Source organism: Pristiophorus japonicus, chromosome 6, assembly GCF_044704955.1.
Source record: "Pristiophorus japonicus isolate sPriJap1 chromosome 6, sPriJap1.hap1, whole genome shotgun sequence".
Classification (NCBI taxonomy): Eukaryota; Metazoa; Chordata; class Chondrichthyes; family Pristiophoridae; genus Pristiophorus; species Pristiophorus japonicus.
In genome coordinates this window covers 115441779-115469574 of record NC_091982.1, presented here as the reverse complement: position 1 = coordinate 115469574, position 27796 = coordinate 115441779, and the positions used below count along the sequence as shown (strand labels likewise).

Sequence of the window (27796 nt, the reverse complement as noted above, 5' to 3'; positions counted from 1 at the left end):
ATATGATGCTGGCTTCAGAGATGCAGAAACATTCCACTTCCCTCTCGCTCCCTTACTGATTTTTATGACCACAGCAATGCTCGTGTTTGTTCCAGCAGCTGTCTTGTTGCTCCCGAGCTGCCTGGCAAAGCGGCATCTTCAGTTAGACTTTCGTACCACCATATTTATTTTGTAGTGTTGCTGAATTCTGGACAATTCAGTGGCAGCATTGTTAATGAAAGAAAGGAAGAAAAAGACAACATTTGACCACTCAATCTATTTTTTGTGGTAGTTGAGGGAATAAACTCCTGCCCCTCTTCAAATAGTGCTATGGGATTTTGTGCATATGACCCTCTGGAATAAGACAATATGAACTCAATTAAACGTCTAAGCCAAAGGAGGGTGTCTCTGAAAATGCAACAACACTTCAGTACTGCACTGACCTCCCAGTGACTGCTGCACAGTTGAAGGTGCCTGTCTTTCAGATGAGACGTTAAACTAATGCCCTGACTGCCCTCAAATGGACGCAAAAGATCCTGCTCCGTTATTTCAAGACGAGTAAGGGAGTTCTCCCGGTGTCCTGACTAACATTTATCCCTCAACCAACAGCTAAAACAGATTATCTAGTCACTTGTTTAATTGTTGTTTTAGAAATCTTGTCAAAATTGGCTGCCATGTCTCCTACAATGACTATACTTCAAAAGAAAAGTACTTATTTGGCAGTAAAGAACTTTTTGGGATGTGTTGGGGTGGTTAAAGGTGCTTTATAAATGCAAGTTTCCTTTCCCTCCTGCCACTATTAAATAGTAGGAGGGACCGAAGCAATTGTCTTCAGTCCCCACCACAAACTCCATTCCCCAGTCACGGACTCCATCCCTCTCCCTGGCAACTGTCTGAGACTGAAACAGACCGTTCATAACCTTGGTGTCGCATTTCACCCTGAGATGAGCTACCCACCACTTATCCACTCCATCACTATGGCTCCTATTTTTGCCACGATTGTGTGCCGTTTATGGCGTGAAATCCTCCATTTCCAACTTTCGCCAATGTTTATACGCCGGTGCCAACCATGTGCGGCAGTTTAAATTTTTTTGACGCGACACGAGTCAAAACAGGATCGGGTGCCGTTTTTGTGCCGTTAAGTGATTTTGGCCGTCCACGAATTTTTTTCAGCGCGTCGCACACTGCCCAAAAGCCCCGAAAAAAAAACCTTCTGTGAACCTAAGGAAATCGGCATGGCGCACAAAAGGACATTGGGACCAGGCAAAAAAGACAAAATAAAGTACAATTTTTCTGGCAGGGTACTCTGAAAATAACTCAAAGTATTTTCTGAGTTTTTGGAGCGAGACAATGTAAAAAAACAAATGTATAATTTTTTCGGAGGGAACTGAAATACCTGTCCGTTGGGTTCTGTTTCACCCAAATCGCGACTGTCCACCCCAACACAATCGTTGCTGATCGGGCTCCAGGCACGGGTCGAAGGAGTGCCGGCTGGGCAGGATCACAAACTCGGCCAGACACACACACCAGAGCCCGGGGCTGCTTTTGAAGCCAAGCGTTGAGTTGTTGTGCTTGTGCTGTGGGACTTCAACTCGCAGGGGGTGCGGGGGAACCATTCGGCCGGGGGTTGCAGCGGGAGGGAGCTTTCCTTTCTGGCCGGGGTTATGGGGTGAGGGGGGTTTCAGCTGGTTTCAGCTTGCTTCAGCTGTCGGTTGGTTCCTGGTTGCCCTGCTGACCTCAGCTTTTGGCGCACACGTGACGCTCCGCCCCCAGAATTAACTTCGGGTAGTGCGGTGCTAAAATTGAATTTTACTTTGAGAAAAGTTGCGATTTTATTTTTGTGGGGGTGGGGGCGCGCAGTCAGATGCAAAAAATTGGATGTTATTGTATGCGGGCGCCTAAAATCGGGAAAGTGGAAGATAGGGGCCCTCGGCTCTGTACTTTCACCTCCCGTGACATCGCCCGACTTCACCTCTGCCTCAGCTCATCTCTGCTGAAATTCATCCATGCCTTTTGTTACCTCGAGACTTGACTATTCCAATGGTCTCCTGCCTGACCTCCTATCTTCCACCCTACATAACTTGAGCTCATCCAAAACTTGGCTACCTGTATCCTAACTCGCACCAAGTCCCGTTCACTCATCATCCTTGTGCTCGCTGACCTACATTGGCTCCCGGTCCAGCAACGCTTCAATTTTAAAATTCTCATCCTTGTATTCAAATCCCTCCTCGGTCTTACCCCTCCCTGTCTCTGTAATCTTCTACAGCCCTCTGAGATCTTTGCACTCTTCCAATTCTGGCCTCTTGTACATTTCCGATTTTAATCACTCCCCTGTTGGCGGTCGTGCTTTCAGCTGCCTCGGCCCGAAGCTCGGTAATTTGCTCCGCTTCCCCTCTCTTCCTTAAAATCTACCTTTGGCCCAGCTTTTGGTCATCTGTCCTAATACCTCCTTACGTGGCTTGGTGTCAAATTTTATTAATGCTCTTGTGTAGTGCCTTGGGACATTTTACAATGTTAAACGCGCTAATTATATGCAAGTTCTTTCTCCCACCTCGTTTACTTCCAATATTCAAGCTATCCAAGTTCAGAAAAGCAAAGTAGCCAGAATTTTGAATTCAGTCATAGAATCATAGGGGTCAAGTATCGGCCTGAGTTGCTCCTATTTTTTTGGAGCAACTAGTTTAGAATGGGGTATCTTAGAAGTTGCAATTCTCAGCATTTAGTTTGCTCCAGTTCTAGTGAGTTAGAACAGTTTCATTGTAGAACAGATTTTTTTTTCAAAAGGGGGCGTGTCCGGCCACTTATGCCTGTTTTGCAAGTTTAGGCAGTAAAAACTTACTCCAAACTAACTTAGAATGGAGTAAGTGTAGATTTTTGTACGCTCAGGAAAAACCTTGCCTACACATCAGGCGTAGGAAACGAGGGGTGGGGGAGGGAAGTAATTACATTTTACAAGCATTCAACAGTCTCACTTATACAAATAAAGAGCCATCCTGAATAATAAATGATAAATAAAGCAAATAAAAAATACATTGAATTTTCCTACCTGTGTGAAGCAGCAGCAGCAGCCTTCGAACTGCGGAGCTTCAGGCCGTTCATCCAGGAGACGGGCGGCATCAGTCCAACGACGGCAGCAGCAGCCTTCGAGCTGCAGAGCTTCAGGCCATTTAGCCAGGGTGGCTGAGAAGGATCATGGGCGGTTGGAATCCCAAATGGTTGGAGGCAGTGCAGTGACTGTCGTGAGTCCCATACGGTTGAGTGACCAGTGTGGCCAACAAGGTGCATAGGCCATCAAAGCCAACAGCAACCAAACCAAAATCACTCTTGCAGCTTACTCCTATTTGCCACATAAAGAAGTTCCTTCAATACTTTTTTTTTTCTGGGCGAATTTGTAATACAATGAGGACAAATATTTTTAAATGTATAAGCTAAATAATTCTTCAGTTCAACGACAGTAGCAGCAGCAGCCTTCGAGCTGCGGAGCTTCAGGCTGTTCGGCCAGGGGACAGGGATGGCGTCAGGCCACCCACAGATGGCAGCAGCAGCACACTGCACGTGCGCGCACGCTCCAACGCGCACGCGCAGGGCTGCCGGCACGACGTCTTCTGCTGTGAGAGAGCCCCGCCCCCCTGCACTCTCAAAATCGGTGCGACGCTTTCGTCACGCCCCCCCCCCCCCCCCCCCCCAAGCTGTACTCTGTGCGCCACGCCGAGCTGGAAGCAAGCTGCTGGGAGGCCGAGAATTGCTCGGTAAGTTTTTGACGCGCTTTTGAGCGCGGAAAACTGGCGTGGATGTCGGGGCTGCGCCGTTCTAGGCACGGCCCGAAACTTGAGGCCAAAGAATGAAACTGCGCGAGGTCATTCCGCCCATCATGCCTGTGCCGACTCTTTGGTAGAGCTATCCAACTAATCCCACTGGCCTCCTCTCTCCTCAATACTATTTCTTTCACTTCAAGTATTTATCCAATTCTCTTTTGAATGTTACTATTGACTCTCCTCCATCCTTTTAGGCAGTGCATTACAAGTCACAACAACTCGCTGTGTTTTTCCTCATGGCGCCTCTGGTTCTTTTGCCAGTTACCTTAAATCTGTGTCCTCTGGTTGCTGAACTTTCTGCCATTGGAAACCGTTTCTTTTTATTTACTTTATCAAAACCTTTCATGATTTTAAACAGCTTTATTAAATCTCCTCGGAACCATCTCTGGTCTAAGGAAAACAACCCCAGCTTCTCCAGTCTCTCCACATAACTGAACTCCCTGGTAGCCTTCTAGTATATCTCTTCTGCACCATCTTCAAGGTCTTGATATCTTTCCTAATACTCTAGCTGAGGCCTAGCCAGTGTCTTATAAAGATTTAGCATTACTTCATTGCTTTTGTACTCTTCTATTAATAAAGCCAAGGATCCCATATGCATTTTTAACAGCCTTCTCAACTTATCCTGCCACCTTTGAATATTTGTGTACATACATCTCCATGTCTCTGCGTCCCTGTACCCCCTTTTAAAATTGTACCATTTAGTTCATAGTGTGTCTCATTCTTCCTATGAAAATGTATCCCTTCACTCTTCTGTTAAATTTAATTGGCATGTGTCTGCCCATTCTACCAGTATGTCTGTCTTCCTGAAGTCTGTTACTATCATCCTCATTATTTACTACATTTCCAAGTTTTGTATCATCTGCATGCTTTGAAATTATGCCCTATGTACCCAATTACAGGTCATTAATATATATCAAAAATAATAGTGGTCTGACTATCGACCCCTGGGGAACACCACTGTATACTTCATCCAGCCTGAAAAACAACTGTTCACCACTACTCTCTATCCTAGCCAATTTTGTATCCATGTTGCTACTGTCCCTTTAAATCCCATGGGCTTTAATTTTGCTAACCAGTCTATTGTGTGGTACTTTGACAAACACCTTTTTGAAAGTCCATATATGCAACATCAACCGCACTAGCCGAATCCAACCCTCTTGGTTACTTCATCAAAGAACTCGATTAAGTTAGTCAAACATGATTTGCCTCTGACAAATACATGGTGACTTATTTATTAGCCCATACTTTTCCAAATGCCAATTAATTTGTCCCGGATTAGTGTCTCCAAGTTTTCCCACCACTAATGTTGGGTTGAGAGGCCTGTAATTGCCAGGTTTATCCCTTTCCCCCATTTTAAACAGGGATTTCCAGTCCTCTGGCACCACCACCATATCCAAAGAGATGTGGAAGATTGTGGCCAGCGCCATCGCAATTTATACCCTCGCTTCCCTCAGTAACTTCAGATGCATCCAATGTTCCCCCTAAGCGCCGCGCATCAATCGGGGGGTGCCGTGCAGCAAATGAAAAGGGACCGCGCACAAAAAAAAAAAATTAGAGCGCACATTGGTTGCACTCCACCTGAACTGGGTGACCTTTCTATTGCGAACTGCCAACCTTTTAAGTACATCCTCTTTACCTATTTTTATCCGATCCAATAGCGCTACTGCTTCCTCTTCTACTGCTACATAACAAAAACAGATTATCTGGTCATCATCACATTGCTGTTTGTGGGGGTTTGCTGTGTGCAAGTTGGCTGCCGCATTTCCCACATTACAGCAGTGACTACACTCCAAAAGTACTTTATTGGGTGTAAAGCGCTTTGAGACATCTGGTGGTTGTGAAAGGCACTATATAAATGCAAGTCTTTCTTTCTTTACATTGGTAGCATCCTCTTCTCTAGTCAAGACAGATGCAAAGTACTCATTTAGTACCCGAGCCGTGTTCTCTGCGTCCTCAAGAAGATCTCCTTTTTGGTCCCGAAGTGACCCTAACCTACCCTTTGACTACTCTTCCACTATTGTGTATTTATAAAAGACTTTTGGGTTTTCTTTTGTGATGGCCGCTAATTTATTCTCATTATCTCTTTCTGACTGCAAGATCTCAGCTCTTTTCCTTCCTATGTCATTGGTTCCCACATAGACCACAATTTCTGGTTGTTTCCAACCTGCTCTCTTTCCCCCGCATCTCCCCCCCCCCCCCCCCCCCCCCCAAAAAAAAAATATATTCTGCACCTTCTTGGTACAGTGTCCTTTACCCAGAGTCCTGATCTTCCACTTTGGTTTCTGAAACCAAAATCCTGGAACTAAGATGGATGAAGGGGTATAGACTTAGAATATTGGGGAATGCATATCTCAATAGTTGACTGTCTGATCTGGAGTTGTACATTTTGAGATAGATACAATGGTGAGTGCATCAAATCTGGTTGAGAAATGATGTAATCCCGCAAGAAGCTGTTGCGTAAAATTCAAAGGTAGCAGAGTCATCATAGAAAAACACTGTTTCAGATGTCTGCTGCTCTGACGACGACTTAGTCGCGCCCAGCTGAAAGTGGGCAGGTTGGTATGGTTTTGTACTTTTCTGAGATTGATTAAAAAGGCTGAAACTTTAGAGTTGATTATAAGGATCATAATGTTAGAAATAGACAAGTTATTATGAAACGGTGTGGTTAGAATATCTCAAGTTGCCAAATATGGACAATAATTGCAAATTTAGCAGTAAAACGGCGCCTAAAAAAAAAACTCGCGATTCTGGAGCGTTCTGCAGCTCCTTGTCTGCCTGGCGTGGCACCCAGGGGGGCGGAGCCTACACTCGTGCTGATTTTGTAAGTGGGAGGGGGCGGGTACTATTTAAATTAGTTTTTTTCCTGCCGGCAACGCTGCGCGTGCGCGTTGGAGCGTTCGCGCATGCGCAGTGTGAAGGAAACATTGGCACTCAGCCATTTTTGTAGATTTTTGTAGCTGTTTAATTTTTGAAAATTTTTTAATAAAAGCACATTGCCATCAGCACTTGCCGCCTTCTCACTGTCTCCTCTCCCCCCCCCCCCCCCCCCGCGCGGGAAGAACGGGCGCCTCCTCTTCACCCCCCCCCCCCCCCCCCCCCCGCGGGAAGAACGGGCGCCTCAGGCTGACTGCAGCATTCTCCGTGCCTGAAGCACTTTCACACAGGTAGGAAGATGGTTTATTTAATCTTTTCTTTGCTTATAAATGTTTATTCAGGTTGGATTTATTTGTATAATATTTGTAGAAGTATAAATAAGGATTTATTGTAGAATTTAATAACTTCCCTTCCCCCCCCCCCCCCCCACCTCGTTCTGGACGCCTAATTTGTAACCTGCGCCTGATTTTTTTAATGTGTAGAACAGGTTTTTTCAGTTCTACAAAAATCTTCACTTGCTCCATTCTAAGTTAGTTTGAAGTACGTTTTCACTGTGGAAACTTTGAAATCAGGCGTCAGTGGCTGGACACACCCCCTTTTTGAAGAAAAAATTCTGTTCCAAAGTAGAACTGTTCTACCTGACTAGAACTGCAGAAAAAAAAATGTGGAGAATTGCGATTTCTAAGATAGTCCGTTCTCCACCAGTTGCTCCTAAAACTCAGGCGCAAATCATGTGGAAACTTGGGTCCATAGCGTTGATGTATTAATGTACCAAAACTGTCATTCCTGCAGTTGGGTTTCTGCATTGATGTAACAAGTCATACTATATCGATCCAGATATGAACATTTCCACAATTAAAAATGCTGTGCGCACCAATGCAAATATTTTTTGGGGGCCAGGTAATGTACATTGTACTTTAGCATTCCTAAATAAATACAATGGTTAGTGGCTTGCAATGAAAACACAAAATGATGGAAATACACAGTGGACCCTTCAGTATTTGCTGATTACTCCTCATCACGGCAAAGGGCAAGTTCTGGCACAGGTTAATGTTTTGGGTATAGACCCTTTGAACTAGCTTCTAATGGAAGGAACAGTGTGCACTGGCAATTTTATCATTTCTTTCTTCAGATGCTAATGCTCCTGTTATGTCCAGTATTTTTTTCTTTTTATTTCAATTTCCAGCATTTGCACTGGTTTGCTCTAGACTTGACTTCCAACGCACTCCTGGCTGGCCTCCCACATTCTACCCTACGTAAACTAGAGGTGATGCAAAATTTTGCTGCTTGTGTTCTTGCTTGCTGAACTACATTGGCTCCTGGTTAAGCAACGCCTCAACTTCAAAGTTCTCATCCTTGTTTTCAAATCCCTCCATGGCCTCGCCCCTCCCTATCTCTGTAATCAACTCCAGCACCACAACCCCCCAAGTTATCTGCGCTCCTCTAATTCTGCCCTCTTGAGCATTCCTGATTTATAATCACTCAACCATTGGTGGCTGTGCCTTCTGTTGCCTCGGCTCAAAGCTCTGGAACTCCCTGCCTAAATCTCTCCACCTCTACACCTCTCTGACCAAGCTTTTGGTCACCTGTCCTAATTTCTCCTTGTGTGGCTTGGTGTCAATTTTTTTTTCTTACAATACTGCTGTGGAGCACCTTGGACCATTTTACTGCGTTAAAGAGGCTATATAAATACAAGTTGCTGTCGTCTTTGGTATAATGTTACTATGTGATTCAATTTTCTTTGCAGTTGCAGCATCAGTGCAAAGTGGTTTTGCTTCTCGCTGCTTCAGTTATAATGTATAAACATCTTGAATCTTCCGCTAGAACCCAACCTGACACCACAATGAAGAGGACTTGGGAGCCTTGCTCAGCTCCAAATCTGATTTATACTCCGAAGTTTTGCGTTACTACAAAGTGGTAAACTTTGTGACGTGAAATTCTGAATGTTCCCGAATCCGGACACCGGACCGATCCATGGCGGGGTCGTCCGGATTCCGGAAAATGTTCTGAAATCCGGACATTTTTTAAAACCGATTACTGCTGCGAGTTGGGCTTAGGGAGGGGCAAAACATCCCCTAAAAATTCACAATGTTTGAAAAAGAATTAAAAAAAAAAACTTTTAATTTGCCTTTTTTGCGGGTCTACAACGCAGGTTTTCCCAGCCGCCGACCCACAGCTGCCGCTGACCGCCCCCCACTGCTCCACCGGACTTCCCAGGCCCTGCAGCTGGCCCTCCCCCGCACCCCTTCCCCTTCCCCTTCCCCTTCCCCTTACCTCGGCCCAGGCGTTTCCAGAGATCCGGGACGTCTGAAAGATGTCCCGAAATCCGGAAATACCCAAAACCCGGAACGGCCTCGGTCCTGAGGTTTCTGGATTTCGAACACTCTACCTGTATAGCAAAGCTTCTGGAAACACATGGCAATTTAGACAGCATATTCCTGATTTCTGCTTTTAACTGCGCATGTGCGTACTCCCGGAAGTTGCTGTCTGATTTACTCCATAATAACGGTGAGTGCTGATGGTCTTGCCGTTATTCTTGGCGCAAAATCCGAGCCAAAATACATTTCCATACATTGCAACAGTGACTACCTCAAAAGACTGTGAAGCACTTTGGGGTATCCTAAGCTTGTGAAAGATGCCATCAGCAGGCTGGGACCATTAGAGGGAGCAGCGTGCGGTGACATACCACTGCAGGGAGCAGCACGAGCTGCTGCAGGAGGGAGATGGCTGTGAAGCCAGGTTGCTGATTGCAGTGCCGGCAGGCACAGCAGGATGGGTGAGGTCGGGGCGAAGGAGCGGCAAGAGTTTGTAGATGGAAGTGACCGGGGCCCAGGAGAGATGTGCGTTTGGGGCTCAGAAGGGACGAGGGCCCAGGGGCAGCACGGGCCAGCCCACACTGCGATATGTGTGCGTGCTAGGTCTGTGCAGCAGAGCTGGTCTCCACTCGTCTTGGACCAAGACCTAATTCTGCTCAGCCTGTGTGTGGCTGGGGTGCAACGGCCACCACACCTTTTTTAAAAAAAAAAATCCACACACAGGCATCTTCCTTCAAGATGTAGTTCGGGATCTGGAATGTTGTGTCCTTCATTGAAACACCTGTGAACTCATCCCTTTTTGGCGTGGAAGCAAGTCATCCTCTCTTCGTGGGATTGCCTATGATGATAAATGCAAGTTTGTGTTCTCAAACATAACTGATAGTTTGACTTGTGTTGAAAATTACATATTTATTTTCAGTTTTATTAGCTATTTAAAATGCTCCTATGATTTTCCCGTGCAATTATTTTCTCTGGTGCTGTTTTCTTATTGGTGACTTGTATAATGTGGGTACTTGCACCTATGTGCATGTGTAGGTATGGATAATCAGTTGCACAAAATATTCTTTTAGAACAATATTCATTTCTATTCCCGTGGAGCAAAAATATGCCTCTTCAGATTTTTCTAAACCAAATGTAATACAATTTAGATAAATCAGTACATATCAAAGTGCTGTGTCCTTGAGTGTTCGACCACTGTTTAGTGTCTGTTGATCAGTCCTCATCTCTGCTGAGGTTTTGGAGAGGTGCTGCTCCTGACTATCAATAGCCTTCATAACTTGGGATGGATGGAAAAGTTGCATGTCAATGACCATGGGCTAGACTTTTGGCACATCATCGCCCATTTAGAGCCCATATAAGAGCTGAGATACAGCTATCGCCCATATTTGCTGAAAAGTGGAAACTAGCGCCTGATTATAGCTCATTTATCGCCAGCCCAACTTTCGGCACTGATGAATGAGCTGCATCGCCCGGTCTACTTAAAAAAAATAAAAATGACATCATCCTCATGCAAGGCCAAGAATAGTGCTTATAATGGAAACTTGTGCCCGATTATGGCTCAGATTATCACCAACGCTACTTTTGGCGTTTCGCCCACAATTCGCACAAATGATCATGGCCCAAAAATACGCTGAAGAAAAGCTGCAATAACTCCGCACTACGAGGAGGATCTCTAGTAAAAAGCTGTCAGGAGAATCAATTTGAGTGATTTTAAGGGGCTTTTTGACTCTTGTCAATCATCTGATCACATTTGTATTTGTTGATGACAAACTAAGGGCATTTAAAGCGATTTTTATAGTGATGGGGCCTGTAATTTCTCAACCAATATTGATTGCTAATTGCATGCTGCAGAATAGAGATAGGAGAATAAAATGAGTTACATACAAGTTACAAGTACATGCTGTAATGTCAGGGTTAATAAATCATGGATTTCCCTCTCCCCCCCCCCCCCTCCCTCTGGTTCATAGTATAAGTAGAAGCAGAACTAGGGTAAGTAATCCCATGAGGAAGGAATTGGAGTTCACCTCAGTTGGCTGATAGATTTTATTTTATAAAGCAACAGCGGCTAGAATAAAAGAAAGATTCTATAATGTTATTGATGGGGATCGGGTCCCCTATTCTCTCTGTCAACCCCCGTGGGAAAAGTTATTTGCCTGAAAAAAAACACGCATGCGCAGAACGGCTGTTGCTATGGATGCCAGCCTTGCACAACTAAAAACATCGCTAAGGCCCATTTCACATTGCTAAGGCCATCGCCCAAATTAAAAAGACGAAACTAGCGGTTTTTAAAATGGGCGATATTCCAGCGATCCTGAAAAATAAAAAAAAGCACTAAGGCCAGAAAGCTACCATAGTGGCATGTCATCTTTCCGACCTCCTTTTGGTCAGTTAGATCATCAGACATCTGATGGCAAATATTTATCTTTCCTGTTGTCTGAACTGGTTTGAGTTATGTTTAGATAACAAAATGTGCGTTTTAATGTCTTTTTTTTTTCTACTGTTAAATGATTTCCTATCTGCCTGACAGTGGGGCAGCCTGTTAGATCATTGCCATTGCCACTGTGTCTGTAGCTGACTCAGGAAATGCCCGGGATCTTTAGGTGTGACCCTGAGTGAAGCACTGTAGCCTTCACTCGACACTTGCAACTCTGCTTGGCTCAGGTCAGTATGATGGCTTTGCGTGTTCATCCTGGCAAGTGGGTGACCAAAAGAGTTGAGAGTTTGGAGAGGAGAAAAAGATGTTAAAGTTGTGTCCCATTTTTATTGAAGCAACATTTTAGGTACCTTATGATTTTTTAAAAAATGTTCTGTAGTGAAGCTTCATTATCATCCATAGTTAAACCCTTCAAGTCTAACTTGTAAAAGAATATAAAATACCACATTTCATTGGAGTAACCTTTTTTTCTTCCAGAAACAAGCTTCTCTCATTCACATATAGCTTATGTTGTTGTCTAGTATGTGTTTTAGTTGAAAATATCTCCATTAAAATAAGATTTTGTTTATTATATGCCATATGACTTCTTGACTGTTTTGACTATCAGCTTGGCTCTGAATCAGAAAGTTGTGGGTTCAAGGTTCACTATGGACCGGAGCACATAATTTAGGGCGCCATTTCAGTGCAGTGCTGAAGGTGTACCATATTAATTGTCAGCAGCATCATCTTTCACGTAAGATGTTAAATTGAGATCCTGTCTGCCTTTTGAGGTCCCAGGACACTTTTTTGAAGAACACTAAGTTCTTCTGATTCGGCCAACATTGCTCCATCAACCATAATCACTCAGTACATAACTGATCGTTAATCTTGTTTGTGAGACCTTGCTGTGCAGGTGGTTGCTGACTTTGCCTATGTAACAATGGTTAACAGTAATTCATTGGCTGTGAAGTTTTTAGGGACGTCCTGTGTATGTGAAAGGTGCTGTATAAATGTATGCTTGTTGTTCTTGTATACCAGGTAAACTCCAAATAGCTTTCATTTAAATTGGCCTCAGTTTTTTGATAATTTCTGTCTATGGGACACAGTCTAGAAACTATTTTGCAAGCAAGTATATGTTCCTCTAAATGTGAAGGCAGTCTATTGATTATAACTGAAAATGTATTTTTTTTAAATATTGGTTACTTTTGCTGAAGAAACATGTAACATTTTAAGATTAATAACCTTTAAATACCACAACTGTAGCATTCCAAGATGATGGCTGTACTGTACTGAACCTTTTCCTTAACTATGGGTACAGCTAATAGAAAATGTGTTTTACTCGTCTACTGGCATTATTCAGCATACTATAGCAAAGGGAAATATAAAGTGGCTAATGTGCAGTAATAGGATTTAATTTACTCGAGATTTAATGTACTTGTTTAAAGCTAATTACAGTATTTCTGTTCCCTTTGTTAAAGCAGTTGAAGATTATTACATAGTCTACAACATAGAAACGGCTCAACTGGTCTATGCCGGCGTTTATGCTCCACATGAGCCTCCTTCCACCCCTCTTCCTCTAACTCTATCAATAAATGCATCTATTTTATTCCCCTCAGCTATTCCTTGTGGTAGTATGTGCTGCATTCTTACCATTCTTGGGTGAGGAAGTTTCTCCTGAAATCCCTATTAAGTTTATTGGTGACTTATCTTTTATGGCCCCTAGTTTTGGTGTCTCCACAAATGGAAACATCATCTTTACGTCTACCCTATCAAATCCTTTCATCACCTTAAAGACCCCTATCAGGTCACCCCTCATCTTTTTTCTAGAGAAAAGAGCCCCAGCCTGTACAGTCTTCCCTAAGAAGTCTATACTCTCAGTTCTGATATCAGCCTTGTGAATTTTTATGACATTTTCTCCAGTGCTTTTATATCCTTTTTTATAATATGGAGACAAGAACTGTGCACAGTACTGCAAGTGCCGTCTATCTAAGGTTCGATACAAGTTTAATCTAATATCCCTGCTTTACAGTTCTACCCCAGTACTTGGTTTCCTTTTTTTATGGCCTTATTAATCTGCATCACTACTTTCCATCTGTACCCACTGATCCCTCTTGTTACTCTACCCCATTTAGACTCTTATTATCCAAGCAGTATGTGGCCTCCTTATTCCTCCTACTGTAATGTAATACCTCACACTTATCTCATTGAAATTACCATTCTGCAAGTTTATTAATATCTTATATTTAGTTGCAATATTCCACAGTATTTACTATATGCCCAATTTGGTGTTTGCAAATTGGTGCACACCTCGAATATTCCATGTGTGTAGTGCCTCTGCTTCATTAAAACTTGTGACATTCTGATGGTTATTACTAATGATTAGCAAGTATGCTTATTAACTAGTTCCTGTGATTAAGTATTTACAAATGCATGTGAAAATTAAGGCTGTGTTGGCAACCTGTTACTTAAGCCTATAATTGAAATGGAAACTTGATTACTTGAGGTTATTAGCAAGGTCACTTAAATACTTCCGTTAATCAATTTCTTGTACAACTGTTGATATCTGTCATGCCACCTCCTTTCACATGCATTTAAAAAAATCTGATATATTGAAATAATCTGTGACTTATTTAACTTGTATGCACGTTAGAACCATTTTTAAATTAGAAAAAAAAGTTGTGCATGAATTCAGAGCCAATGATGGGAGATTGGCCAAGGTTCCCATTCCTCATTATACAGGCGCGATGCCCAAAATCCGGAGTTCTGGACACCGGGCTGATCCATGGTGGGGTTGTCTGGAAACAGGAAAATGTTCCGAAATCCAGACTCCCTCAGCGGCCCGACCTCCCCCATCGAGCCTCCCTGCCACCGCAGCCCCCCTCCCCCGCCTTCAAATTATAATTTAAATGGAGAAAAATTGCACAGTGCTCCAGTATAGAGGGACCTGGGGGTCCTTGTGCATGAAACGCAAAATGTTAGTATGCAGGTACAGCAAGTAATCAGAAAGGCAAATGGAATGTTGGCCTTTATTGCAAGGGGGATAGAGTATAAAAGCAGAGAAGTCCTGCTACAACTGTACAGGGTATTGGTGAGGCCACACCTGTAGAGTACTGCGTACCGTTTTGGTCTCCGTATTTAAGGAAGGATATACTTGCATTGGAGGCTGTTCAGAGAAGGCTCACTAGGTTGATTCCGGAGATGAGGGATTTGACTTATGAGGATAGGTTGGGCCAAAAAAGATTGTTCAGAAGAATGAGAGCTGATCTTATTGAAACATATAAGATAATGAGGGGGCTCGACAAGGTGGATGCAGCGAGGATATTTCTACTCATAGGGGAAACTAAAACTAGGGGACAGAGTCCTAGAATGAGGGGCCGCCCATTTAAAACTGAGACGAGGAGGAATTTCTTCTCGGAGAGGGTTGTAAATCATGAAATTCTCTGCCCCAGAGAGGTGTGGAGGTTGGATCATTGAATAAATTTAAGGCGGAGATAGGCAGATTTTTGAGTGATCAAGGGTTATGGGGAGCGGGCAGGGAAGTGGAGTTAAATCCATGATCAGATCAGCCACGATCTTATTGAATGGCCGAGCAGGCTTGAGGGGCCAAATGACCACCTCCTGCTCCTATTTCTTATGTTCTTATGTTCCTCGAACCAGGCAAAGACATTCCCAAATCCGGAAATACCTGGAATCAGATACGGCCTCTGTCCCGAGGTTTCCGGATTTCGGACATCGCACCTGAATCGTGACCTTTGCTGGAAGTGCATGAAAGTGTCCAGCCAGAAAGTGGTATAGTCATGGTTGAATAGCCTGCTGCCACTTAACTGTCAAGGTTGACACGTGAATAATGGTGTAGGGTGTCTAGGGATTATATTTCTCTCCATTGGAAGAGGATGGGTGAGGAGAAAATTTGGGTTGGGAAAATGCAAACTGGAGCATAGTAATTTTGGTTACAGTAGCCGTATGCTTTACTTGACCAACCATATTTAACCTAGATTTTCTGACCACCAGACATTTTCCTGTGCCCTACCGAATGCGCATTAGACAAAATATTTGTAATTACAAGAATGGGTAGATGTGAATTATCTTTCAATAGTTCCTATGTTCTTGATGCCCAGTCAGATGCGGAGTCAGTGGACTAGAGTTTCCCTAACCTGTTTTTCTGGCGTCCTCACCAGAGGTGCACAGTTTTTGTCCGCCTCCGATAAAAGACGTCTGTATTCTGGCCGTTCCCCAGCCTCTCTTCGGTCGTGGCACAGCGTGGCCCAATGGATTGGGGGCGGAGCTGAAAACAGTGCCGGGACCTGCGCGCATGTGCAGTAGCTCCTGGCAGGCCGAATCTGAGAGTACGCGCTGCAGGCTGTGTGGGAGAGGCCCAAAGCACGCCGTCCCTAGCCCTGGCCAAATGGGCGCTCTCATTGGCGGCTCGCTGCGTTCCCCAAGGTAGGACTTCTATTTTTTTATTTGTTATTTACTGATTGATTTTGGTGCTTTAGGTGCAGGGTTTCTTCTATTTTATTAATTAATTGCTTATTACTTTTTTTGCTTTGTTTACTGCTTTAAATGTAGTTACTTGCACCGATTCCTTAACTCTAGGTAAGGTTTTTCTGTGCGGACAGAAGTGGCAACATACGCTGGCTTAGTTTGAAACAACTATTTGCTGGTCAAACGCCTAAAACAGAGGTAAGTGGCTGAGAATGCCCCTTTTGGCGGTAAAAAAACTGAACTTAAAAAAAAAAACCTAACTAACTCACTTACACTGGTGCAAATTAGATGGCTAGAATTGCAACTAAAAAGATAGTCCAGAAAAATCAAGATGCTCCAAAAAAAAGGAGGAAACTTGGGCCCACTGAGTGTTTACCAAATTTAAGAACATGGACCAAGCGGTGGCCTGCCTTGGTACGCTTTCTAGAGAGCACAAACAAGTAAAATGCAACAATTGGGAACAATTCAGAGTGCCTTAAGATTAGATTTTTTTCATGTGTTTATTAGCATTTTGGTGCACATTTATCCCATTATAGTCTGTCTTTTGAGCAGCATTCTCTGTAGAAATAAATAATGAAGCTTAGTATCTGCCTATTAAAACAATCTGCTCTGCCAAGAGCAATATACGGTAATGGTTTGCCAGCTGAAGCAATATGGCGATCAGTATTCTTAGTGGAAAAGTAATGTTTTTCCAAAGAATCTGCCTTTTGTGAGCAAAATTGCAGAAAGACTGTTCATCCAGAGAAGAGATTTGTTTTCAGTGAAGTGTTTTTGTCCTTGGTTTACCTGACCATAGTGATGTCATCGAACACAGTTGGGGAGCAAATAAAGGATGAAATATTACCATGTGAATTCTTGCCTGTATCAGATCAAAAGGTTTTATTTCCCATGGATAAATATTTCCATTATGCTGGAGAAATGAAAATTCCTCAGAATAAAAGCAAATCTCAGTTTTTGTTCACTTCTGGGCTGTTTGTCCTGCCACTTTGATTGCTGACTTGGAGCATCTGTTCAGTGATGCAAATCAGACGGGAAAATGTGCTTGAAGGCAGAAGCATGCATACTTTCTTGTATGAACTATTCAACAAGACTGAGCAAATTTTCCAACTTCTACCCTGTGGGTATCATCAAACAATGCCACTCACTTGACATTAAAATAGATTGGATACAATTAGCTTGTGTTGTGAAAATAATAAAAAATTTTACGAAGCATCAATTCTAGAAAACTATTAATATTTAGCCACTTTTGTAGTGGTACAGCTATTCAAAATAATATTGTGCCTTTGTTATATTTATAAAAGAAACCGATGTGGGGGAAGATTTCCATGGTTGGCTATTTATAGTGGAATTATAAATGCTCTAAATTGTGAACCAAAATCGTCCATTGTTGAGAATCACTTTTAGAAGCTGGAAACATTTTGTAAATGGAAATCTTGCTGAACATACTTATTGGAATTCTTTGAGGGATTGACATACACTGCTCACGACAGAAACTGTGTAATGTCATCCTTCAGCAAAGCTTTTGTTACTGTGCCACACAAATAATGTCCACAAGGAAAATGCTGTATTGAGTAGCCAGCAAGTTTCTAACATGGACCGAAAACTAGCTAAACAGGAGGAAGCCATAAGCTGCATCATGATGACGAGGATCAATGCTGGTGCCATTTCTGTTTAATATTGTATATAAATGAGTTGGAGCTGGGAACAGAAATAAAGCGCTCTGTTTGCAGATTACATCAAATTGGGCTTCAAGCAATGAAGAATAGACAGAAAAGGGCCAGGATAAGTTAGGAGGCTGATGAGTGGCAAATGGCAGTTAACGTGGACAAATGCATGATAATAAGACATGGTAAAGGAAATGTAATATAAATTAAATGGCTCTCGGCTGGAGGGCACAACATAAGCAGGGTGTTTGTGGATAGCTTGCTGAAATCAGCTGCCCAATTTGCAGAAGCAGTAAAGAAAGTTAACTGGATCTTGGAATGTATGGCTAGAGGGATAAAGCACAATTCCCAAGAGTGGCGAGTCTGTACAAGGCCACTCACTGTTACACTGGTATTGCTCCCAAGTGAAGGCTACCTGTTACGGGAGGATTGAAGATAATGGCAAAGAAATTCAGGCTGTTTTAAGAATGGGCGGAGATCTGATGTGTGCACCATTCTCATCTGCTGGATGACCTAGTTTTTGGAGAGCATTCATAGAATCAAACCGCACAGAAGGAGGCCATTCGGCTCATCGTGCCTGTGCCGGCTCTTTAAAAGAGCTATCCAATTAGTCGCACTCTGGATCTTCCCCCATAGCCCTGCAATTTTTTCCCTTTTGAAGGTTATTATTAAATCTACTTCCACCACCCTTGCAGGCAGTGCATTACAGATCATAATTCAGTCCGTGAAACACATTCTCCCCCATCTCCCTTCTGGTACTTTTGCCAATTACCTTAAATCTGTGTCATCTGCTTACTGACCCTCTTGCTAGTGGAAACAGTTTCTCCCTATTTACTCTATCAAAATCTCTCTCCATTTTGAAAACCTATATTAAATCTCCCTTTAACTTTCTCTGCTCCATGGAGAACAATCCCAACCCCTCTTGTCTCGCCACATAACTGAAGTCCCTCATTCCTGGTACCATTCTAGAAAATGTCCTCTATGTCCCTCTCTAAGGTCTTGACATTCTTCCTAAAGTGTTGTGCCCAGAATTGTATACAATACTCCAGCTGAGGCCTAACCAGTGATTTATAAAGGTTTAGCATAACTTCATTGCTTTTGTACTCTCTTCCTCTCTTTTTATAAAGCCAGGGATCCCGTATATTTTTCTAACGGCGTTATCGACTTGTCCTGCCACCTTCAAAGATTTCTGTATGTAAACCCCAGGTCTCTCTGTTCCTGCACTCCCTTTTAAAATTCCGAGGAAAATTTTGGCTCCAGTGTTCAAAGGAATTGTTTTCATAACATTTTTTACGGTAGACTTAATATTGAGACATCAGAATTGAAATATTACAAGGTCAAAGGAAATGGGAGATGGCTAAATTCCCGTAGTGGGACTAGCTGAACAGTAAAATTGAAACAAGAATAAGAAAACAAAATTCCATACACCAGGGGATTTAGATGGGCAAAATCACTTCTTGGGTCAGAATCAGTAATGTGTTGTGGGGAGAAAGGTAGTTGTGCTCTAACACATGTCCGTTAAAGTGCACGCCTGTACAGTGGTCTGGGGGTTCCGCGCAGGCCGCGTCTTTTAAACGCAACAAAAAGGTGCATGTGCAATAATTTGAAAGGGGCCATGCACCCAAAGAAAAATTAGTGGGAGCATTGTTTCTAACTCTTACCAGTAGATCAAAATCAATACATTTTGACGTGCATTTTCCAACAGGTAAAATGTTGTTTCAGGTGAATGAATCCTTTATACAGAGTATTGACTTTTAAACATGCAAATCCTTTAGCGACGCAGCCAGTTTTGGCAATTGAGATTTTGACGCTCCAACTACTTATTTAAGATGATGCTTTTTAAATGGAAGCTATCACAAATAGAATAGAAGTAAAGACTCCACCAGCTGTGACTGAATACAGTATTGAGATGCAGCCTAGTATGTAAAGACCACATGTAATCACTCCAAGATCAAAGATCAAATTGCAGTTGAAGGCCTCCTGCGGACGGATGCCTCTGACTGCAAAAGTTTCTACGAAAGTACTGGGTGGTTCCGGAGGTTCGGAGATTTGTGGTCCTGGGTCTCTATGCGAAGGTCTTTGTCGAGGCCCACGTCTCCCATGAGCGTATGGGTTTCGTACACATCACTGGGATCATGTGGGCCGACCAACCTATCGGAGTGGGGGGATCACCATTCATACTTATGGTGAGTTCTGTATATGGCTCAGAGACATGGACCATGTACAGCAGACACCTCCAGTCGCTAGAGAGATACCACCAACGATGTCTCCGCAAGATCCTACAAATCCCCTGGGAGGACAGACGCACCAGCAGCAGCGTCCTCGATCAGGCCAACATTCCCAGCATTGAAACACTGACCACACTTGATCAGCTACGCTGGGCAGGCCAACCGTTCGCATGCCTGACACGACTCCCAAAGCAAGCGTTCTACTCTGAACTCCTTCACGGCAAACGAGCCAAAGGTGGACAGAGGAAATGTTACAAGGACACCCTCAAAATCTCCCTGATAAAGTGCAACATCCCCACTGACACCTGGGAGTCTCTGGCCAAAGACCGCCCTAATTGGAGGAAGTGCATCCGGGAGGACGCTGAGCACCTCGAGCATCATCGTCGAGAGCATGCAGAAAACAAACGCAGGCAGCGGAAGGAGCGTGCGGCAAACCAGTCCCACCCATCCTTTCCCTCAACGACTATCTGGCCCACGTGTGACGGACTGTGGTTCTCGTATTGGACTGTACAGCCACCTAAGAACTCAATTTAAAAGTGGAAGCAACTGCATATGATGAATGGGAATACCCCCAAAAACACACTTACACTGAAAATAACACAAAAAACCATCACATATTTCAAATGAATAAAAATGGAAATTAATCATTTAAAACAAAAGTATTTTTTTGAAAAATGAATTTACATATTTGAAAGGATCTTTTTAAAAAAAAAACTTGCCTTTCTTAACAGGATTTTAAATGTTTAAATTATTTTTAAAATGTATTCTGTACTTTAAAAGTCTTGAGCTGATAAAAGCATGCCTTATGCACACAATATACAGTAAATTGCAGAGATTATAATCTTTTTATAAATTTTACAGAGTGCAAAATAAACATTGGGATATATATAGGATTAAGGTAGAAGTTCAAATATCAAACTTTAAATAAAAACTTAATGTATTAAAAACCATGTAATTCTTATATTAATGGAAATATTTGCTATTCCACAAACAGAATTAGTTTTTCAGGGCCAGAACAGTTTTTCAACTACAATACACCATTTTAAAAACCCAGTTGCACTCTATCAACAAGGCTTAACTTTTTCAGGGTGGTGTTCATAGCGATATTCCACTGTAATAGGGGAAGTTTTCACCAGGAACTGCGATTTGAATTGATTGCGGCTCTGGGGATTTCCACAGCGCAACGTGGATTTCCGCGTTTATCTACGCATGCGCGGATTCCAGAAATTGCTGTTGCTTTCAGAGGAGTAATGACGGCGAACGCTGACAGTTTCCCCTTCATTCGCACCGCAAAATCCAGGCCAATAATGCATTCTGAAGACCTACAGCATCTGATCCCTATCCCATGAGTAGGATGTGGCCTAATACAAATCATGTCCAGCACATCTTCATGTATTTATTTTGCAATTTACCAAATTTACTGGTTTGATGGTGCAATGTATTCTTTTGTTTTGCTTCTAGTGCACGTACCATCTGTTGTATGGTGTGGATTTAGTGTGAATTTAAAAATATTTAATGTATTTCAAAGAAAAATAATTAAATCAGTATGTGATGTCTCCACCAAGTTTGTAATCTTGTGATTAAAATGTACTTAATGAAGAATTGTTATCATCCACACTGTTTTATAGAACATTTATATTATAAGATTACATTTTCTTTATGTGGACCAAAATTCAAGATAACTTCTAAATTATTGCTCAGTTTTTTTTTTCATTCTTATGTAAATGAATAAATATCAGGTAAGTACCATTTTGAACAAGAGAGAGCCCAACCATGTTCCCATGATTATCCATAGCGCTACCAGTGCCGAGCCCTCCACCATCAACATCCTGGAGTTCACCATTGACCAGACGTTGAACTGGGCCAAGCATTATGGCAACAAGAGCAAGACAGAAGCCTCTTTGACAAGTGGTTCACCTCCTGACCCCTCAAAGCCTCGTCACCATCCACAAGGCTCTATTCGGGGGTGTGATGGAATGCTCACCAATTAGCTGGATGGGTGTAGCCGCAACAACACTCGAGACCCATCCAGGACAGGACCACTGGACTCTCTCCACCTCCGTCACCACCAGCGCACTGTGGCTGCAGTATGTACAATCAACAGCATAGACTGGAGCAACTCACTAAGATAATTTTGATAGTACCTTCCTCCCCTGTGATCTCTACCTCAAGAAGAGCAACAAAGTTTGAGAATATCATCTCCAAGTTCCCCTCCAAATCATAAACCATCCTGATTTGGGATATACATCATTGTTCCTTCATCAATGCCTGATCTGAATCCTGGAATTGTCTACCTAATCATTATGGGAGTACCTTCACTCAGATTGTGGCGGTAGAAGGAATAGCGCCACCATCATCGCTGGGTAGCTCGAGATGGGCAATAATTGTGACCATGTCCATGTCGCCCACATCCCAAGAGCAAATAAAAATGAATAACTATTGTGCAAATGGGAATAAATCTTTGGGGGATCCATTTGAAATTTTATATCCTCAGTGGGATGCCAGTCCTCTTGCCTTCCCCTCTGTCGTCCATACTGTATGTAAGATCTTGTTTGGAAATTGTATCCAATCCATTCTGTTCCTGTGCATTCAACGCTTCTGCTTCTCTTCAGCAAGTGTAGTGGTGGTGGGGTTTACTACAACTTTAAAGTGTATATTTATCATAATCTACACATGTTAAAAACAGCCCTCACATACTGTAGTTTCATGTATACATTAGCATCTGATACTCCATACATTATTAGAAATAGATTAAAAAAAATATATACATATACAATGCATGACAAATAGAATATACATCGGCAATAAATTAGAAATCCCACTAAAACCTTAAGGAACTTAGCAAATTAAACACAATTAAGATGACGTATGCAATTGTACATATATTATGCAATTGTATAACATTTAGGGTTGTGTTAATTTAAGCAATATAAATATGTATTTTATAGTTATGATATGCGATCCTTTGGGATTGCTCATGGTAAGCCATCAATCTGTCTTTTAAGGACAGGAACATTTGTACCATGTCAAATAGAATGCAGATGTGTGTCGAGCACTTGAGGCAAGATTCTTAGATTCTGCTGTGGATTTTTGAAATGAATACTGGAGTCAGTTACAGGTCAAGCTGCAGACTGGAACCCTGGCTTATTTATGTTTCTCTATTTAATTGACCTTGTGCAACTAGCATAATTGTGAAGCGGGAACTGGAAAATATAGCATTTTAAGGTAGCTTTGCATTTGTTAGGATTTTACACCTTTAAGAATGCGAGTTGAATGCAGGATATAGAAACCAGCATAAATTATTGTAACTGCAGGAATCATTGTTTGCAAATTTGAAACTTTTTAAAATTTGCACCGAGCTCAGATCAGTTCAGTTATTTTTAGTTTGTTTAAGCTTGCTTCTCTGTTGTTTGCAATTGGCTGTTGAAAATATCAAATAAGAGCTGGGGATCAATTACATGAAAAGACTGAACTGATCAGGTATAGTAGAATAAAATCTGCCTGTTAAATCATAGACAAATCCTGTGACTGATTAAATTGATGTCGGTGTGCTATGTGGAAGCTTTTAATACCTTGCCAGCAAATATTCGGTTGTGTTGCTCACTAACTTGTAAGATACAGGGGCAGATTTTGCAGTTGGCAGCGGAGCTATGGAGTATGCTGTCAGCATCCGAATAGAATGCGATTTTGCCTGATGGGACCCTCCTTTGGGAACTTTCTCTCTGACGCTGTGTATTTGAAGGCAGTGTAATGGCCCACGGATCCCAGGGGCGTTCAGTGTGTGGAAGCGTACCTAGGATCATGTGGGCCTGGTGCTTCAATCAGTGGAAGTACCGAGCTTCCTCTCGACAGACACGTGGGAAACATCATCAGGCTTCTGCAGTTCATTGTTCAATTGGATATGATAACTGGTACACAGAGGAATAAAGTTACAGAATAAGGCGACAGAGGAGAAGGAGGGTGCTTTTACATATAATGGGGGAGGATGCAAATTGATATTAGATTTTTTCTTTTCATTGAACTATTACGGTAAATTATGCCATATTTATTCAAGATATCAAATTATATTGCTGCCAATCTAAAATAAAAAAAAACTGTTGATAAATTATAAAAATACACTCCTGAAAGCATTTTAGCTATTCCTGAACCATGTCTAAAGGGAATTTACAGGTTTAAATTCTCTAACCACAGTTGCCAACTTTTAAAAAGACATGATTCTTGCTGGATGCAAACTCTTACTATTTTCACCATTAAGGCGGCTTCATTAATCATCACCAATAACCTGCAAACGAATGAAAAGGTGGTTTATTTTGCAGTGAAACGGGCTCCTGCGCCTGCTTTTATTAACTGTAACATTTTTATCCGTAATTATTGGGCATTTGGTCGGCAATTCGCCCAACTCTGCTCCAGAAATGAGTATTTCCCCGTTGTTGCAGATCAAGTCGTAACTTGACAGAACACAAGTTCAGGATTTAAAGCATGCGCATGCGTTCAATTTCAAAGATGGAATAGAAACATAGAAACATAGAAAATAGGTGTAGGAGTAGGCCATTCGGCCCTTCGAGCCTGCACCACCATTCAATAAGATCATGGCTGAACATTCACCTCAGTACCCCTTTCCTGCTTTCTCTCCATACCCCTTGATCCCTTTAGCCATAAGGGCCATATCTAACTTCCCCCTTAAATATATCCAATGACTGCGTACTCTGAGTATGCTGTCATACCCACCGCAAAATTGGCCCCACATTGTTTATATCACTAGGAGTATCTCCCTAGTATGACTGTGAGAGTGTGACACTTAAAAGAAGTGCATGCTTTTTAGTGGTAGCTGTTGGCTGCTTGCAGTACAATAATATTGCCTCCTTATTAATTTTATTTATCAACACTAAAAAGCTGCAAGTCCTGAACAAATTTAAGTCACCTCAGCATTGATTCTGAACTGAAGAAACAGTACAAACGACTTGCATGTTGCTGTAAAGGTGCTTTGTATCCTTCAGACTGCTCGTAAGTCCCATTTCCCCTGTAGAGGGCACCGTGCTCTTTTCACTGTCTGATCACCTCAAATCATAGTGTAAAGCCCACTGAAATTCTGTGGGCACTTGTAAGCATAATGAACAGTGAGCGCCATTTGTTTGCTGCTGACCGTAAAATCCAGGCCACTAAATTCTGTGTGTGAGCCTTGTATTTCTACTAGCAATGAACTATCTGTGCCTCCTGTAGGTGGTTATAAATGTGAAATGTATCATCGTGTACAGCACAATAGCTATTATTTTGTAGCGAAAGCGTGTAACTTTGAGTGTGCAATCTGACCACTTGATTCTCATCGAGTGCAATGCACAACATAAATATCAGTAAGGTTTGCCATATGTTAATTATCCTTAAATATATATTATAAAAAGTAATTTTGATTTTATAGACCAATTGCTGATTATTTGCAGAGTGATTTCAATGGTTTGTTTTCCCATACCATTTGGTTATTGGTGTAAGCTCTTCCTCAAAATTGAGTTAAAATGAGCTCTCCACTGAATCTATGTTTTATGGGCTAGAAATTCCATTGGCTCACCGCCTGGTTTCTGGACGGTATTGGCCATTGTGGGCACTAATCAGGTGAGCGGAAAATTCCCTGAGTTACACCGGCGGTTTCGAGGTACCGCTGGGGAGCGGACCGCCGGCGTGCACCGTCCTCCGATCACCCTGGCGCGATACTTGGCTCAGCGGTGACCCGTAGCGAAGTATGAAAAAAAAACGCTTACTAGAATCAGCGGAGCTGGGCGGTAGGTGAGTAACTCTGCAAGAAAAAGGTTAGTAATTGGATTTTTACTCATTATTTTAACATTCTGTTGTGGGGATTTAGGTTAAAAAGGTCCAGAGAATGTTTTAATTTTTTTATGTTCTGTTTTTTTTTAAAGTTTATTTTTAACTTATCGTCCATTTTCTTTAGGAACTGCCCAATCAACCCTAAATTCCACTTTTTCGATGAGAATTGGGATGCAATGTCCATTTTTTTTTTGCTGGGCGGATTTTTTTCTTTTTTTTAGGTGGTGATGATCTTGGGAATCATAACGGTCTTTTGGGCGGCAAGCGGGCACTGGCGGACTGTTGGAAATTCTAGCCCTAAAACTCCAAGGGCTGGATTTTCGGCTGGCTTGCACTGCTGTTAGTGCCCGGAGAGGCGGTAAGGGGTGTCTAAAGGCATAACGCTAGGCAGCCAGCTTTTACCGCCTGTCCAGAAAATTCGGCTCGGGGCTTCCATCGGCACAAAAGCTTATTGGCCCGCCCTGTAATTTCAATCAGAACTTGACGTCCATCGTCGTGCAACATTCTGCTAACGCCACATTGAACGGCCACCCCAAGTGACGCCTGAAAAACCAGTCAGTCCCACGGTTGAGTCGGCGGTATTTGCCATGTCTTTAAATTGAGGGAGCAGGATCCTAAATCGGAGGTCGCATTGACTGTAACATTTGCGCACAGCACTCTGCGTGAAACTCAGACTTTTTAAAACGGTAGCTTTATCTGCCATCACAGTGTCGTTACAACTTCAATAAATGAATTTACATAGAAACATAGTGCAGGAGTAGGCCATTCGGCTCCTCGAGCCCACACCGCCATTCAATGAGTTCATGGCTGAACGTGCAACTTCAGTACCCCATTCCTGCTTTCTCACCATACCCCTTGATCCCCCTAGTAGTAAGGACTACATCAAACTCCTTTTTGAATATATTTAGTGAATTGGCCTCAACAACTTTCTGTGGTAGAGAATTCCACAGGTTCACCACTCTTTTTGGGTGAAGAAGTTTCTCCTCAACTCGGTCCTAAATGGCTTATCCCTTATCCTTAGACTGTGACCCCTGGTTCTGGACTTCCCCAACATTGGAAACATTCTTCCTGCATCTAATCTATCTAAACCCGTCAGAATTTTAAACGTTTCTATGAGATCCCCACTCATTCATCTGAACTCCAGTGAATACAAGCCTAGTTGATCCAGTCTTTCTTGATATGTCAGTCCCACCATCCCGGGAATCAATCTGGTGAACCTTCGCTGCACTCCCTCAATAGCAAGAATATCCTTCCTCAAGTTAGGAGACCAAAACTGTACACAATACTCCAGGTGTGGCCTCACCAAGGCCCTGTACAACTGTAGTAACACCTCCCTGCCCCTGTACTCAAATCCCCTCGCTATAAAGGCCAACATGCCATTTGCTTTCTTAACCGCCTGCTGTACCTGCATGCCAACCAACATGCCAATGGGCGCATTACTAGTTTGCCAGCTTATCATGCTCCATGCTATTGCTCAAAACGTTTGGGGGCATCCGAAACGGAGAACGACACTCCATAGACCCTCACGGTTGACAGTGTCAAAGGCCTTTGTAAGATCGAAAAAGGCCATGTATAAGGGCTGGTGCTGCTCCCTGCATTTTTCCTGTAGGGGACGAAATCCGCACTGTGATTCCCGGAGGAGCTCCTCGGCCACAGGCAGATGGCGATTGAGGAGAACTTTAGCGACAACTTTCCCAGTGGCTGATAGGGAGATTCTCCTGTAGTTGCTGCAGTCGGACTTGTCCCCTTTTTAAAAATTGTTCACAACCACTGCATCTCTGAGATCTCCCGGCATGCTCTCCTCCCTCTAGATGAGAGAGATGAGGTCATGTATCAGCGCCAACAGCGCCTCTCCGCCATATTTTAGTGCCTCAGCAGGGATTCCATCCGCACCCATAGCCTTGTTATTCTTGAGCTGTTTTGTGGCTTTGCCTACCTCGTGCAACGTTGGGGTTTCACTGAGTTGGTGGCGGGTCGCATGCTGCGGGATGGAGTCGAGAACACTCTGGTCAAAGACAGAGTCTCAACTGAGGAGATCTTCAAAGTGCTCCTTCCATCGGGCATTGACCGCCTGTGTCCTTGATGAGTGTTTCCCCGTTCTTGGCCATGACTAGCAGGCCGTGATCCTTACCAACGGATCCATTACAGACCCAATTCACGTCCGGACCGGGTCAAACAGGGCTGCTTTATCTCTCCCAACCCTCTT

The 27796-nt window shown here is 42.9% G+C and overlaps 1 protein-coding gene across 5 annotated transcripts in view; it reads left to right on the top strand.

Annotated features, from left to right (window-relative positions):
* The window catches only part of lrch2 (leucine-rich repeats and calponin homology (CH) domain containing 2), a 199244-nt gene that overhangs the window by 27650 nt on the left and 143798 nt on the right, over positions 1-27796 (top strand). Inside the window, exon 2 of one of the 5 annotated variants that reach the window (XM_070883133.1) lies at positions 15993-16079. The exons of the other annotated variants lie outside the window; for them this stretch is intronic. The gene's annotated coding sequence lies outside the window, so the exon portion shown is untranslated. The remainder of the gene's footprint in view (positions 1-15992; positions 16080-27796) is intronic. 5 annotated transcript variants of the gene reach the window in all.